Source organism: Pteronotus mesoamericanus, unplaced genomic scaffold, assembly GCF_021234165.1.
Source record: "Pteronotus mesoamericanus isolate MK-2021 breed Mesoamerican mustached bat unplaced genomic scaffold, CSHL_Meso_final contig_20, whole genome shotgun sequence".
Lineage (NCBI taxonomy): Eukaryota > Metazoa > Chordata > Mammalia > Chiroptera > Mormoopidae > Pteronotus > Pteronotus mesoamericanus.
In genome coordinates, this window is record NW_026555085.1 from 42,522,265 (window position 1) to 42,540,175 (window position 17,911).

A 17,911-nucleotide genomic window follows, 5' to 3' on the forward strand; every position below is an offset into this window, starting at 1 on the left:
AGTGACCTTCTTTGTCTCTTGTTATGGCTTTTATTTTGAAGTCTATTTTGTCTGATATATGTATTGCTACCCCAGCTTTTCTTTTTCATGTCCATTTGCTTGGAATATTTTTTTCCATCCCTTCACTTTCAGCCTGTTTAGATATTTTGTTCTGAGGTGGGTCTCTTGTAAATAGCATATATGTGGATCATGTTCTCTTATCTACTTAGCTACCCTATGCCTTTTGATTGTAGTATTTAATCCATTTACATTTAAGGTTATTATTGATAAGTCCTTGTTCAAAAATCAACTTTTCAACACATGGTATCCATTTTAATAAATGGCAAAAAAGAAAATTAAATACATACCTCACTTAATACATAAGAATAAACTCAAATAGATCAGGAATCTTAATACATGAAAACTTACAATTATTAGGGAAAAAAGCACTGGTAAATTCCTCTTTAACTTCACTATAGGAAAAAGCTCTTACTATAATTTAAAAGCCAGAGGCAATAAAAGAATATATTGACAAATTTGACATTATTGTTATTTTTTTAATTGCATAGCAAACATCATAAATTTAAAAGGCAACTAGCAAACTGGAATAAAATATTTGTTATTTTTTTAATTGCATAGCAAACACCATAAATTTAAAAGGCAACTAGCAAACTGGACTAAAATATATATATATATATATATATATATATATATATATATATATATCCCAAACACAAAGCTAAAATCTCTACTATACAAGAACTCCTGTGAACTGAGAGACAAAGGACTAAAACCCAATGGAAAAATGGTAAAAAGATATGAATTTCACATATCTTTTTCGAGATAAGAAAAAAGACAATTCACAAAAATGTATATACACATCATCCTTCAACATATGGCCCTTAAAACACAAGTAAAGATGCTTAAACTCACTCATAATTAAATAAATGCAAATTAAAACAATACTGAGTTACCATTTCTCACTTATAAGACTGGAGAAATTCTACAACTATGACAACATATTCTATTGCCCAGACTGTGAGGAAATAGGCTTTCTCTTACATTGCTAGGAATGCAAACGAACAAATCTTCTGGGCAGGATATTTGGCAATATGTAACACAGCTACATATGCACTTCCTCATACATAAGAGAGGGTTTGAACAAACTATGCCATATCCACACAATGGAGTACTATGTAGCTGTATAAGCAGTATGTACAATCACTATGAACTGACAAGGAGTGATTTCCAGGATACATTGGTAAGTACAAGAAACGAAGTGCAAACTTCTCTCCATTGTTGGTGGAAATGCAGACTGGTATAGCCACTGTGGAAAACAATATGGAATTCCCTCAAAAAACTAAAAATGGCACTGCCTTTTGACCCAGCAATTCTACTGCTGGGATTATACCCTAACAATCCTGAAACACCAATTCAGAAGAACCTATGCACCTCTATGTTCATAGCAGTGTTATTTACAATAGACAAGTGCTGAGAACAGCATAAATGCCCATCACTTAGTAAATGAGTGAATTAAAAAACTGTGGTACATTCACACAATGGAATACTCCACAGCAGAAAAAAAAGAAGGAACTCCTACCATTTGTGACAGCATGGACAGAACTGGAGAATATTGTGGCTAAGTGAAATAACCCTGTCAGTGAAAGACAAATACCATATGATCTCACCTATAGCAGGAACCTAATGACCAAAACAAATAGGCAAAATAGAACCAGAGGCAAGGAAACAAGGAACAAAATGACCGCAACTGGAGGGGAGGTGGGAGTGGCATAAGGGCGGAAAGAAGGGAAAGAGACTAGTCAAGGAACATGTATGAATGACCCATGGACAATGACAACAGGGTGGAGACTGACTGTGGGAGAGGGGGGAGGTGACTGGTGGAGAATGGCAAAGGGAAAATATTGGGACAATTGTAATAGAACAACAATAAAATCTTAAAAAAAAAGAAATAATAGAAAACAAGGAAGTATACATGAAGAAATATAAGGAGAACAAATCAGAAACATTAATGGAAATGGTTATCCACAGAGATACGTATGAATAAGGTGGAAAGAATGGGGAAAGAATAACTTTTTAAATATTTCTGATATTTAGAACCATGGTAATGTTTCACAGAGCCAAAAATAAACAAACAGTTAAAATCTACCTGCACATTGGGGAAGACCAAAATGGAATTCAAACAGAGATAACCTAATTTTATTACTGATGAATAACAACTACGCTGAAAAGTTGGTCAGGAAAAGAACTAACCCAAGTAACTTTGAAAGATAATAGTTTGTTATGAACACAAGGCTAAAGAAAAAAGATACAAATTTGTATTCTTTTTATTAAATTGTTTTTTCATAGGGGCATGGGTTAGTAATTCTGAAACTATGTTTATGCATTCTAAGATTGAGCAAATAATAAATATATTTTGGATAACAAAAATCCAGATTCCTCATAATATCTACTACAGGTTAAGCTAGTGCTCTACCTATACTGATCTTAATGCATTGGTAGTTCTGACTGTTAATCATTATAGTTAATCTTCTAGCAAGTCATTCTAAATTAGTAGAACTACATGAGAGAAGGCACCTTCCCTTTAAAGAGGTACAATCACTGCTGGCATAATTATTTCCAATATAGTTCTGAAATTCAGGCACAGGGAAAAAGCCCTTTTGCATTCTCAGGAAGTAGGTTTAATAATTATAAACAATAATAGCTACCACGTGTTGAGCATTATTAGGTGCCATATGCTTGTCATAAAATATTTAATTTAACCTTCTTTAACCAGCACTTTTATGCTGTTTAATGGTTAGGGTATGTTTACAGAGTAAGTAGGAAGTAAAGATAGACTTGAAGTAACAGCCCAACCTCAATCCTTCTAACATCAGAACCCTCAGCTACAGTCATCACGTCATACTCTTCAAGCTGACCAGCAGGGTTCCCTGATTTCTGTGCTGTTGCTTTACTGCCCTACCTCCAGCTGCCTTATGATCACCACCCACCAAGAGTCACTGCAGCCTCTCAGCACCCCACCAGGAGAAGACCAGGACATCATTATTCATTTTTCTTATCTGGATGGAACCTTGGGTTATTTATCTTTGTGATCCTATTTGCTGCCTCATATTTTCCAGAACTTAGTTCATTTAATATATTCTTTAGAGGAAGAGACAGAACATAATGGGAAAAAGTATTTCTAAGATTCTACCAAAAAGTTTCAGAAACTGAAAAAGATTACATCTTTCAGAAAAGGCTTATTTTTAAAGTTTATACAGTCTCCAAACTTATAATTGCTTTAACTCTAATTTAAGGAATCCCTGAAGTGCTGTATTCTCAAGAAGTAAAAGCTATTCCATAACCCAGGGGCAGAGATGACTGCAGGGAACTCAAGTTTCTTTGCTTGTTTCAACTTCCTAGGTAATTCTCTCCACCTCTCCACCCTCTCTTTCCCTTGTCACTTGCTGGGATCTCATGAGTTCTGCCAAAGAAAATGCAAATGACTATATCTAGAGTCATTTTCTTCATTCACAGATTACAAAGGATAAATTCAAAGTTAAAAATCGTTCCGACTCAAAAAATATATAAATAAGCAGCCAAGTACAGACATCAGAGAAAAAGTGCTATGCTTGGAATGACTTCTGGATACCTCATTCAGTAAATGTCTCCTCTCCTCCCAAATTATTCCTTTAAAACAAATAAACCCACTCAGTCCTCAGCTGGGATGTGCCCTGCTCCATGGCTTTCAACCCACAGCCGTGTAGCTGCCCGGTATACTCAGCCCTCCTACTGTCTGTTCTCCAAAGGATTGTCCAGACCTTTCAGAAAAATATTAGCAGTGGCTCTAGAAAAATGAGCGCTCTGCCAGAAATAGCAATGAGGTGACTTAAATGCTACCAGAGAGAAATCTGCAGTGGCCAAGGTCCGTGGGGAAATATTTAAGATTTAGCATGTGCTATGTGGCTTCCACATTATACAGACCATTCAGACCTCAAATCTTAAGAAATAAAAAAAATATATGGGGCTTTGTTGCAAATTCTGTATAATTACTTATAGATGATATTCTGCCAAACATACTTGTAGGTATGACATAAACCTGGATTGAGGAAAATATTTTTTATTTAAGTGCATAGCATTACTGTGGGCTTAATTGCGGGGAGCTATATAGAAACTTTACGTTTGTCCAACTTATTTTGAATCTGACAGAGCAGATGAATTTCTGAAATAGGACTTGTTGACAACTCACCCATTTTTCAAAGCTGTTGCTTTCTTCCTAAATTTCAAGATGATACCATTAGAAAATTGTGTGTGTGTTCTATTTAATGCCCTGCCTTACAACAAACAAAATCTGAGGTAGCTTATGGAAATATGCACAGCACAATCCAATTTCTTTCCTAAATGATGAAGAAATTAGAGCAAAGTGAAAGGAGGAAAAAGAAAAAGCCTGGGAAAGTGAATTCAGAGAAATGTATGCATCAAGTTTCTGCATAGGAAGAAGGGAAACCCCATATAAAATTCTAAACTCCCTGGTAGTCAAGGCAAGAAGGGTAATAGAGTCAGCAAAGGAATGCATGTTGTCTGAAACCAGAGATAATGTGTAAAATACTTAACTGGAATAGCTCAAGGCCCACTGACTTGATGTTCACCTCGAAAAGGTAGTATAGCATCACAATATGGAGAATTTTGCCAGTAATAAATGCCATCCCCTTGACTTTGCCACTCTTAAAGTTATGTGAGTAACTATGTTTAGAGAAAGAGTCCTCTGTAATCAAACTCTTTGCTTAAAAGAAAAGCATAGGTTCTTTCCTTTGTTTCTCATGGTTTAAAACAGAAAGTTGGTCGAGACTTCTAGATAAAATTTAAATCTTTGACCTCACTTGGTGATGTTTTCAAGTTAAAAGTAGGAGAATATCTTCCAAATATGTTTATTGGCCTTATTTCCTCATAAATCTCATATGTAAATAGACTTTCAGGAAGTTTACTTTATGGCAAGATTTTCTTTAATATGAATCCAAGTGAGGGCATCTTTGGCATGGAAACACTAGAATGCTACAAAATTGAGAAAGATGAGTTCCATGAACAGACTTCTAGTTAGGTATTGAATGAATGTGTTGTACTCAATTCCCTGGAAAATGGCTTCCATAAAAGTTCTTCAAAGAGAAACCAGCAAAATAGAAAGTGCTGCACAGAAGTGGAAATTATGCAAAGTAGCATGAGGAGGCACGTTTATTCTGCACACAATTTCATTCTTGGAAAGGGGCAGCAAAAGAGAAAAAAATAAAGTGTTTGACACAAAGTAAGGGTTGCACCTGAATCTCCCTTTGGTTTCTCATGGAAACCTTTTTTTTCTCCTTACTTAGGGAAACTGATTTCAATCATGTGGAGAGGTTTGAGGAATGTGTTTTCCCTAAGGGCCTCGGACACGAACCATACAAGGGACTTCCCAGATTTTTCTAAGTGAAGAATCCCAGGAGCATAACAATCATTTTCAGATTCTACAGTCTGTGCTTACCATTAACTCTTCCTTCCTAAGTAACTATAAAGTGTGAGGGACATTAAGGGCTTTGACCAAGTAATACAAATTGATTAAGTGATCTTTGTTTATCAGGTCCATTAAATTTAATCAGATTCTGGGCTTTAATAGGGATTCTTTTTAAGTTTTTAACTTAAGTCCTTGGGGCCACTAATAGACTTTGACAGGAAGGTACGAAAGAGAAAACGAGGAAAGGGGATAAGACAGAGGAAGAAAAAAATTGAGGAGGAACAGAAGGGAAGAAAATGAGGGGAAAAAAAAGAGTTAGCAAGTCTTATATTTCCTGTGGTGTGAAGGTAATACATGACACCAAGATTCTAGAACAAATATGTTTTATAAAGATAAAAATGCGACTGACCATTTCTGGGATAAGAATAAATTTCTCCTGAAAGAAGTTTTCAACTTGGGTCCTAGACCGTTAGACCCTTACAGGGCTCCTTGTATAGGTTGGGGGTGGGTAGCCATGAATCCCTAGGAATTATATGCAAAATGTGGTGCATGTATATGTGTGTATGGTGATCTATGGTTATATTAGTTCTTCAAAGAGTTCTTTTGTACAAAAAAAGTTAAACCAGTGCACAGGAAGGAATTTCTTTGTAATTTAGCTTGAATCACCACCTGAAGTTCTGGGTTCACTTAAGGGTGGAAGGATCCATTACCCCATTCCTGAGAAAGTTAATCCATGAATCTCAGATCTGGAAAAAAATTGAAATGTTATGTGGTCTATTACTCTGCCTTTGGTAAGGACTACAGGCTATAATAAGTGAAAACAGGATCATTTTTCAAATTCTGCAGAGCAGATTTCCAATCCTTTTTTTGGTAGTCTATTCATTGCTTACATTTCTCACTACAAAGAAGTTTTTTCTGTCTAGCCTAACTCCCTCATATTACAAAATAATTTGGTCTCCTATGTGTAATAATCCAGTATTTTTGGATACTATTATTGAATTCATCTTCAATTTCTTTCCCCCAGGACTTTTGTTTTTTCCACCTGAGTTATTCTCAAATCCATTAATCATCTTCATGGCTTTCCTCTGAAACTTTTTCATTCTTCGTGCTTGTCTATAAATTCAGATATGAATGCACTAAAAAATGATTGATAAGCCCCTTAGTTAATTGATGAACTTCTCTTATAGTATCTATAGTTGGCATGTAATAGTAAATTGCCAGAAAATAATAACTGTAAGATTGCCCTCTGAGAGTGAAATTATAAAATCAATACAAAATGGCCCCGACTCAGATCGATATAATTGGGGTGAAAATCCAGAATCAACAGGATGGTCACTTGATTAAAGACCAGTCAGCCATGAATGCTTGACAATGCAGAAGCAGAGTCAGATCTTTGCAGCGCCCACCCAAACAATATCCAGGGAGGAGGGTGTTGGCCAGATTGTTCTGGTAACCTGGTCGTGCCACGCTCTTCCTGCTGAGAAGATGACTGCAGTAGCTGCGAGTCCTGCTGCTGCCCTTACACATTTGAATCACTTGCTTCAGAACCCACTGTTGATTTGGCTCCCATGTCATTTGTCCACAAGGAGGAGACGAACAGAGCCAGGTGACCAGAAGAAACTGCCTGGCTCTCTTCATACTCCTGGGAGCTAAAATTCCTATATTAAATCTCTTTATTCCCACCATACTTGCCACACTAACACTTGTCCCACTAAACGATGTGCCTACATTTTTTCAGTTTCCTAAAAAGATTGTATGTGACAAATTCATTTTATTAACCTTGCTTTATTCCACAATAACATACAAAGACTTTTACCTAGAAGTTTAAGTCCTAAAGGGAATGTAAATATGAAATTTATTGGTTACTAGAGCAATGGCTACTTGAGTAAAGGAAAACTTTTTTCCGTATTGCATTTCAGCACTTTCTTCCTCGCATTGGAAAGTACAGATACATTAACAAGTATATTATTAGCTTCTAACACGGGCCCAACTCAAAAATCTTCACTGATGGCTCACCCCTAGCAAGTTTTACTTAATTCACTGGCTGTGAGGATGAAAAGGAATATATACTGCTAACATATTGTACATTACATCCATTTGAACAAAGTCACTCAAATGAAATCCTATAAATCATACAGGAGAAATAAAAGGATTCACCAAAACGTTTTAAGTGGGTAAATCACTAAGAAGTTCATGAAATTAGCAAGCACTACAATTCTTTCCTCTCTATCAAGGGGTCAGTTACCGAGCAGAGGATGGACATAACTGATAGCATTTCTTTTATTCTGGGTCTTATGGGCTTTATTTGCAATACAATTTGGAGATGCTTGCCCTGAATTCACAGCAATCCATATACCTCCATCAGAGGCATCCTTAGCATGTCTGATATACAGAGAAAATTTTTTTTCTATACAAAAAAATTATTTTCAGTAATAACTGTGGTGTGAAACAAATAAAAATAGTGGCCTGAAAAGAAATGCAGATCATTAAACTTCTTCACTGACCTTAATAGATGTATTCACACCAGAAATAAATGAATGACTACTACAGTAGTAAGAAGGAAGAAGGTAATGGATTACTTTCTCAATGTTCATAATTTACTCAAGATACTTTTGGGGGGAAAAAGGGAAAACATACCTGTTGGTTTGTCCCAGTCATGAACAGTTTACATTACTATTATTAACAGTTCTTGTTTTTGAGCTTTAGCTTCTGCAAATTTAAAACTTTTAAACACAAATGAAAACTCCAAGTGTTTACATAAAATGACAGGATTTAATTAACTCAAGTTCTATTTCACTGTAAATACAACTACTATTTAAAATCTACCGTTTAAACACAGGAATACATGAAGATGCAAACTATGGCAGAAGGCAGTGCCAATGATCCTGTATCATTACAAGCTTACTCTTAAATAATTGTGGCCGAGTCACATGTGTCAGGGGGCAACTTGATTTCTGGCAGTTCTCTAAGGTAACTTACACAGGGAATGCAATGTTTGTTGAAGAATAAGTTTTTTAATTTGTATATACATACAGTTAAAACACAACAGTTACTGCTGTACTTGTTTAGATCTTAAACCAACAAAAGATATTTTTTCAGGGAGGAGTATTTTTCCACTGAGAGTGTTTAGACTTGTAGGCTCATAGTTATAATAAATAGCAGACCAACTTTTATGGTTTTATTGTTGTTTCTACCTTCCCTATGTACAATGCACTCTTTTTTGCTGGTATCTGGAGATTGATCCCACTGACCCAACTTTGACATGTTATTTTTTTTTCAATTTTATGAACTTGGATTGCAGTCTTAATAGATTCGTATCCTTCTTAAGTAATCTTAACATTCCCTCCACTTTCAGCCACAGATAAAATAATATCATTCATTTTTTTCACAGAAGTCTACTGTACAAACTTTCCTTACTCAAGACCTGTGCATGCCTCTTTTTCAGCAAAGTCCTCAGAAGAGCCTGAACCCTTGACTTGGGATTGGCCAGATCAACAGGACATCACGTTTAGAGTCCTGGCTCTATCCTATTCCTATCTCTCTCCGTCCCAGAGTAGTGTCAGTGTCTGACCCCCTCAAAGTATTTTAATTCTTCTTTCATGATATCACTAAACCTAGCAAGTGAAGCACTCATTTATCCACTTGTTCTCAACATTGCATACTTTCCTTTCAAAGGAAATAGATAAGGATCAAGTTTGCTCTTTTTTTGTCTTTTCTGCCCTGGGAACCTGCCACATTTCTCTCATGTCTTAGTATTATTTCATCTCCTTAAGTAGCTTATACATCTCTACAGACTTATAAGAAATCATTAGGCATAGTCTTGCATTATAATGCAATTTCCTACTTTTCGTCAGTGGTATTCTTGCCTTTATGAAACTGTACTCTTTTGAGTTTAGATTGTGTTGTATTTTGAGTGAGAAAAAGAACTCAAAACCTTCTATGGCTGTTAGTCAGATGTCTTTTTAAGCAGAAGTATTAGGAATAAAAAGAGTTATCTGGCTATGTAATGTTAACCGCATGAGCCCATGCAGGCTTATCCATTGATTTATTGTATATGCACAATTTATATTATTATTTATTTATTGTATAAACATAGTACATTTATTATGTAAGCATTTTATTAGAGCTCAGATGGGATAGAACCGATGCTAGTTGCTGAGTATACAGTGATGAACGTGGCAGAAAATCATTTTTGGCCTCAGAGAGCTTACAATATACAAGTAACTAGAGTTTCCATTCTTCAGTTCTAGAATTATACAACTTGGAAGGTAACTTCAGGGAGTCTATTTGCAAAACCTTCCATAAAACACTGTAGTTCAGTCAAAGACTTCATGGTCTGCAACGTAGAAGAACATTCAGTTAGGACACAGAGTGATTAAGAGCTCAGGATACAGAGTCAGGTAGTCCTGGGTCAAATCCTGGCTCTCCCCGTGATAGGGCGATGGACGTTGACAAACTGCTTGATCTCTCTGTGCTGTGTTTTTCTCAAGATCAAAGGGGATAAAAACAGTACGTACCTGTAGGGTTACTGTGGGGATTAAGTAAAATGAGATGGACTGAGAAGCACTTAGCACATAATAAATGAGAAGCGTTAGCCATGTTTATTATCATTTATGACTGTTATTTTCTACAACAACCGTTCAAATAAAAGCCCCATTAGATGACAGTTAGAGACAAAATGTAAGACCACTGAATTTTTAAAGTTCAAAATCAATGTACTAACACTTTAGTGTTGAAGTACTTTGTCCATAAATGTATTAGTCAGAATGCAGTCAGCAAAACAGAAACCACACTATGTATTTTACATAGACTACATAGGTGTTGGCAAAATTGGAAAAGGAAAGAAGTAGGGCTACTTGGAATCCAGGAAGCTGCTGAGGCGCCCTGGGGTGGTGCCCACCAGCTGCCACTGCCAGTGCTAAAACCACCATGAGCTGGACTGGAGTTGTCAAAGAGCTGCTAGGACTGGACAATCTGCGAATAGTTCTGCTGGGGAATCCACAATCATCGCTCTCCCACTCCTAGAGACTACTAGCAACTGCCTGTCCCTGCCATGGTGCTGGTGCCAGAGACACAAATCTCTCCTCCTCCTGCCTTCCAGTCTCCCACCAGTGCCTCCCACTGGCAGAGCCTGAAGGGAAGGCAGCTGCAAAGGGAGCCTGGGAAATGGAGCCACCCAGCCCCGGCAGTCCAGAGCCAAGTAGAAAAGGGTGGGTACGGAGCTGGGAGATGAAAAGTAAATAGCACATGGAATGAAACACTCAGATCTATTATCAAATCACAATTACAGGGTCATCAAGATCATTTAATTTAACTTCAAGCTGGAAGACAAAAATATAAATGTTCTCTTCCCTGTCCACTTTTTGTTGCTCTGAGAGTTGATTTTGTTTCGTGTTTATCCTCCCACAAACTCCACCACAGAGTCTATTAAAAGTTTCTACAGATGGTTTTTTTTTAAAAGAGTTAAAAAAGTGTTTTAAAATGAAAGATTCTAACATTTGAAATAGAATTTTAAAATGCCACTCTATCTGTCCTACTAATCAATGCCTCTAGATTGCTGTCTTGGTAGCAAGCTCTGCAGGGATGTCAATATCCCACCTATCTGGGTCGCCGAGGAGGGTGTGGAAGCTTTTGAATAGCTTCCCCAGCAAATAGAAGTCATGCCAAGAAAATGATAATGGGTAATGGTTATTGCCTAGAAGACACAGAAAGCAGTCTTAGGAAAGCAGGACCAGGTGGCAAGGCAGCACAGCGTCATTATGCAATCAGAAAAGAAAAAAAATAAAATCACGGAGTTTTCCTGGTTCTTAATTGTAGTATCCAAAAGCACTGAGAACTAATGTGAGAAGAACAGTCAGTCATTCAGATGTTTAACAGCTACTAGACACACATTACCAAAATTGTTTCTGATAGCGGGTCGGGAACAACTAGTTAGAATCTATGTTAATGAATATAAGATATAGAGTTTATATGTAATTGGGCAGGTTACTGTCACATGAAAGAGGCTGTTCCAGGATCTGATGCAGCTAAATGAAATAGGATTTACACAAGGATGTGGGTATATCAGCTGAAAAGGATTTAGTCAGCACATAGGTACTAATAGAAATAGATGAACGTTGATGTAGTGGGGACACATATTTGAGAGACTTTATGGTGACACCCTCATTAAATATCCTCTATCCTCTTGTCAAAGTCTTCCTCAGTATGCCTCAGTTTCATTTCACTAATGAAATAAAAACCTGCTATCTTTTCCCTCGAGCACTTCAGGCTTTCAAGAGGGCCATATCAAATCATACGTTTTTGAGGTTTACACATTGACTAACTAAGAAACCCTTGGGGGTAGTTATGTCAGGGAGGCTAAGACTGAGAGAGATGTGGAACAGAGAGATGGAAAGCATCCATTGCAAATTAGGCCTGAATGGCAGCTCATCAAATACATATGCTATTTCAAAGCCAACATGATGTTCTAGAAAGAACACAGGCACTAGCATCACTCACACAAAGACTTAAATATGTTTTTTCATTTCTCTGAACCTTAGGAATAATATATGTAAAATCACCCAGCACAGAACAGACCTTCAATAGAAGGCAGCATTCATTTTTTATTATATACTCATAAACATAAAGCCCACAACTGGTCATTCTGACATAATAGTTCAGATAAATCAGTGGGGCATGAAGTTTCTCCTTCACAGCACTGGGAAAAGCATTGGTACATGTTTGTACAGCTGGCTGCTGGAGCTGCCTGCCTGTCAGCTGAGTGGGGAGCCAGCTGAGAACAGACCTGACCTCAACAGCACAGGATGCAACACCAGGTAGTCTCCAAGGCAATTCTATTGTTATGCTACTGGAATTTTAGAATCCCAGATCAAAGTGAAAATTTGAAACATTTGGCCCAGGCTGTCTATGTTGCCCATTCCCCCCACCAAAAAGTTTGGAGCTAGCACCATGTAATAGAAAGAACATGGGAACAATAGTTAGAAAACCTTGTCTAGCCTCAACTCAGCCACTAGCTCTCTGTGCCACCTTGGAGTGTTGCTTGCTCTCTTTACCACATGAAAAGTCCCTTAAACTGGGTATCCTGGGAAGGCTTCTGATTGGAGGCGAGATCTGAGATGAAACTTGGGTGGCAAAAAGGAGCCAAGTAGGGATGATCTGCAAGAAGAGCCTGACAGGTAAAGGAAACTGCAATTGTGACAGCCCTGAGGCAAGGGCAAGCTCCAAGTGTTTGGGGAACAGAGAGAGGGCCAACGGAGCTAGGCTGTCATGAGCAGCAGGGAGCAAGGTTTGAGATAAGGTCAAAAAGCACTCAGGGGCTTAATCATGTTGGGCCTTGGGCTTTAGTCAATATTCAAGGCCAAACTATTGGAGGGCTTGAAACCCATGGAGGACGTGATCTGAATATTTTAAAAGATTATTCTTTCAAACAGGTTGGCTGTGTTTCAGAGGCTGCATTAATCTGTCAGGCACCAGTTAGTGGATTAATGTTTTGATACATTAAATGGTACCCTAGTGGTCCATTCGGAGAGGATGCAGACTTTAAGGAGAAATTGGGCTAAAACTTTTGTCATTTCTTAGGGAAAAAAAGAGCCTTAATATTTACATTTGTCTTTACAGCATTTCTCTAAGGACCTCATGATGCAGGAGAACCCCATTATGATTTTGGTCTCAAGAGACAGGAATAAAACCTGCATGATGGTGTTTAGGGCTATGTAAGTGATGTGATGTACTGTGTGGTCTAACAGAATCTTTTATAACAATGCTTTTTAAACTCACAAGGATTGGCTCTGTTTTACAAATATAAATGTGAAAGACGTATTCAGTGATCCAAAGATGTAATTATTCCAAGTAATCAATGATATATTTTCAATAGCTAATGCTCATTTGAGTACTTCATATTGGTTTAATTATTTCCTCCTTACAACAGCCTTACAGTTCTACTATTATCATTTCTGCATTATGGATAAGCAAATAGATACATATAGAGGTTAAGTGATCTGCTTCTATAGCTAGTAAAATCAGAATTCAAATCCAGACAGTCTAGCTGCACAGCTGGGATCTTAATCATGAATTACAAACATGTTTTTCAAACCTTTTTTGGTCAGGATTCACAATAAGAAGAAACTTTACATTGTAAGCCAGTAGAAAGAATTTTTAAAATAAAACATGTCCTAACAATGGAGAACAGTTTCAGCATTTTCCTTTTCATTCTTTTCCATCCCGTTACTGATAAATGCCTGTTGAGACTTCCTAAATATATTTTATGACTCAGTAATGGGTTGTGCTACTCAGTTTTACTGCACTAATTATGCTGCCTCCTAAACAGAAGAGTCAGGAAGTCATGAAGAACCTAGACTTGAAAGAATTGAAAGGAAGCTGAAAATTTCTTCTCCCTCCTTCCCTGCCCATACTCCAATCCTACCTGTGCCCAGTTAAACACTTGGCTTGCAAGGGAAGGTCAAGGAAAAGAGAAAAAAATGATTGCCTGAAATGTCCTAATTCCTCCTCAGTTGTTTCCTTCCTTTTGTTATACCATCCAAATTATGCCTGGACCATTTTAACAGAAAATAAGAAACATCACTCAAAAACTCAATTCCCAACTTCCAGTCAAGATGGTGACATAGGTAACCACAGCTCACCTCCTTGCACAACCACATTAAAATTACAACTAAAATATAGAACAACCATCACTCAGAGCCATTAGAAATAAAAATGAATGGAAGTCTAACAATTACAGAATTAAAGAAACTACATCCATCCAGACTGGTAGGAGGGACGCAGATGCAGAGTGGGCGAGTGCCTCACCCCATTTGCAGTGGATAAAAATTCAGGAGGGATGTCTCAGGAGCAAGGAGTCATGTCTCCCCACCAGGCCACCCAGCTCAGGGTGCCAAGACCAGGAATATAAGTCCTTATAAATTCTGGCTGCAAAAATCAGCAGGTATTGAGTGGGTGGAAGAAACTTCTTAGTCCCAAGCAGTTCCCCTAAGGGTCCCACACATGGACTTACTCAGACTCAGTTCCTCTCACTTCCAGCATTGGGATAGCAGCTTGAAAAGCACCAGTGGCAGATAGGGAAGAGAAGAAGTATCTGGCATCAAGGTGGACACTGGGGGACAGCATAATCTCAGACAGAAAGGCAGGCAGAAGCTATTGTCCCTTGGCTGAGCCCTCCTCTCACAGAGACACAAAGTCACAGAGCTGGCAGGCAGGTGCCATATCTGAGATTCTATCAACCTGGCTAACACTGTTTGCCCCACCCTAGAGATCCCCTGAGACTCTGTCCCAACTTACGGGTCCACCCAAACTGTTAATGGAGACATTTCCACATGAATGGCTGGTCTTGGCTCATGCTTTACAACTTCCCAAATCCTATCAAATAAGCAACAGCCAGCTTCAGTGATCCCCCAGCCCCCATACCTCTTGCTATCCTGGCACTAGCAGCAGCCAGACTAGGTTCATGGCTTGGGTTCACCTGGGAATCTCCAAGCCCAGCACAAATAGCAGCTATCTCAGATTGCTTTATAGCTCATGCTAGGTAGACCCCGGCAAAATGCAGGTGGAGGTTGACCTTGGCCTGAACCACCTGGGAAACCTCAGAACCTGCACACCCAGTGGACAGCTACAGATCACGTCAGAGCACCACCACCTTGTCCCCGCACAGCCAGTCCTTACAGCTGACTGGCCTGGGTAAATCCCTGCCATTGACCTGCCAACAGCAATCAAGGCTCAGCTACAAGAGGAGGGTATACTCAGCTCCAGGTGAAGGGCACTCCTTGAATACCTAGCTTAGGTGATGGGGAGGCTGTGCCACTGGACCTACAGGACACCTACTACATTAGGCCACACTACCAAGATACAGTGTCAAAGCAGCTCTACCTAATACATAGAAACAAACACAGGGAGGCTGCCAAAATGAGGAGACAAAGAAACACAGCCCAAATGAAAGAATGGATCAAAACTCCAGAAAAAGAACTGAACAAAATGGAGATAAGTAATCTATCAGATGCAAAGTTCAAAACACTGGTTAAAAGGATGCTCAAAGAAATTAGTGAGGACCACAACAGCATAAAAAAGATCCAGCCAGAAGTGAAAGATACACTAATTGAAATAAAGAACGATTTACAGGGAAACAACAGTAGAGTGGATGAAGGTGAAAATCAAATACATGATTTGGGACATAAGAAAGCAAAAAACAACCAATCAGAACAAGAAGAAAAAAGGATCTAAAAAAATGAAGATAGTGTAAGGACCCTCTGGTACAACTTCAAGCACTCCAACATTTGCATCATAGGGGTGCCAGAAGGAGAAGAAAAAGATTAAGAAATTGAAAATCTATTTGAAAAAATAAGCAAAGAAAACTTCCCTAATTTGGTAAAGGAAATGAACAAGCAAGTCCAGAGAGCACAGAGTCCCAAACAGGACAGATAGAAAGAGGCCCACTCCAAGACACATTATAATTAAAATGCCAAAAGTTAAAGATAGAGAGAATCTTAAAAACAGCAAGAGAAAAGCAGTTAGTTACCTGCAAGGGAGTTCCCATAAGACTGTCAGCTGATTTCTCAAAAGAAACCTTGAAGACTAGGAGGTATTGGCAAGAAATATTGAAAAGCAGAGACCTACAGCCAAGATTGCTCTATCCAGCAAATCTATTATTTAGAATTGAAGAACAAACAAAGAACTTCCCAGGCAAGAAAAAACAAAACAAAACAAAAGGAGTTCCTCATCACCAAAAACATTATTATATGAAATGTTAAAGGAACTTATTTAAGAAAAAGTAGATCCAAACTGTGAACAATAAAATGGCAATAAGTGCATATCTATCAACAACTGAATCTAAAAAACAAACTAAGCAAACATGAAGAACAGAGACAGATCACAGATATAGAGAGTGTTTTGTTGGTTGCCATATGGGAGGTGGTGTGGGGAAATGGGTGAATATGTGAGGAGATTAAGAAGTACAAATAGGTAGCTACAGAATAGCCATGGGGATGTAAAGTACAGTGTAGGAAATGGAGTAACCAAAGAACTTATACGCATGACCCATGGACATGAACAATGGTGTGGGGATGGCCTGAGGGAGTGGGTGGTGCTGGGTGGAGGGGGGCAAAGGGGAAACCATGGGGACAGCTGTAATAGCATAATCAATAAAATGTAATTTAAAAAAAATAAAATCACCAAAAAAAAAAAACCCCAAGCCCTAGAATAATGGCATTTTTTGCAAATGAGCATGCAAACTACTATCCAGTGCATTAATAGTCTCAATTTTTAATCTCTCAGATGAAAGAACATCAAGGTTTCCATGGCAGCAGCATCCAGCTGTTGGGGGATCCAAGACTTTCAATAGTATGACAATTAGAGTGAAGCATTCCTGAGACTCTCAGTGTTTCTGTGTCTTCATTATGCATCATTCAGTATTTTTAAAAGCGCTGATTATCATGATGTATTAGTTTAAGGAGCTTGACATGTTGGTACCTATCCTGGGAGAAGATAGTAATTTCTTGCAACCTATCACCAGGAACTATCTGACATATCTGGAGTGATGATCTGTGTGTAATCATATCTTCAGTGTTTGACTCATAAATAAATAGAAGTCTTCATGAATTCAATTATGGAAAGTTTGTGCGCCAGGACTATAATGATTTTTAAAAAATTTTATTGTTGTTCAATTATAGTTGTCCTCATTTTTCTCCCATAATGATTTTTAATGAGGACAAAATTCAAGGATCTAAGACAAATCTAGGAAGGCCTTTTTCTCCTCTAGTGTCCACGCATCAGAAAGCTTCAATGAGCAATACAGCCTAGTTATTTTTATGAAAACTAACAAGTTTTTTGGTAAATACAGCTAAAGGAAGAGAGACAGACACCAAGAGAGTGGCAAAAACTAATTTAAACATTCAGTTATAACCAGCTACCATTTAATGCCACTGATCATATGATGCACAGTGAAAGATCATCAACTTCTAACTTCACTAATTTGAAGGGCATAGCTAAAGTTACTTCTTATAAGAAAAAGTAGGGGGTGCAAAAGAAGGAAGAGAGAAAGAAAGAGCACATGAGAGAGAGAGGGAGAAAGGGAGAGAGGATTATCCCCATTTCTCAAATCTAATAAAACAGACAAGAAACTCAAATGCTGATTACATAAATTATTGCATTTATACACAACATCCTACAATTTAGGTTATCAATGGTCCAATTTTATTGATGAGGTGACATAAAACTGATGACTGAGTCAATGCTGTCAAACCAATCTCTATTTCTTTTGGACATATACACCTAGAGCTAAATCTTATTTCTTACTCTGCCTTGCAATTAAGAACATATGATTGAGGTCTGGCCAGTGAACTGCAGGCAGATGCAACAGGGTATCTCCTCCCATCTGTTTGCTGAATGTCGATGCTCAAGATGACCTTATGAGTCACATGTTGAAGATGAAGATGCATCAGTCAA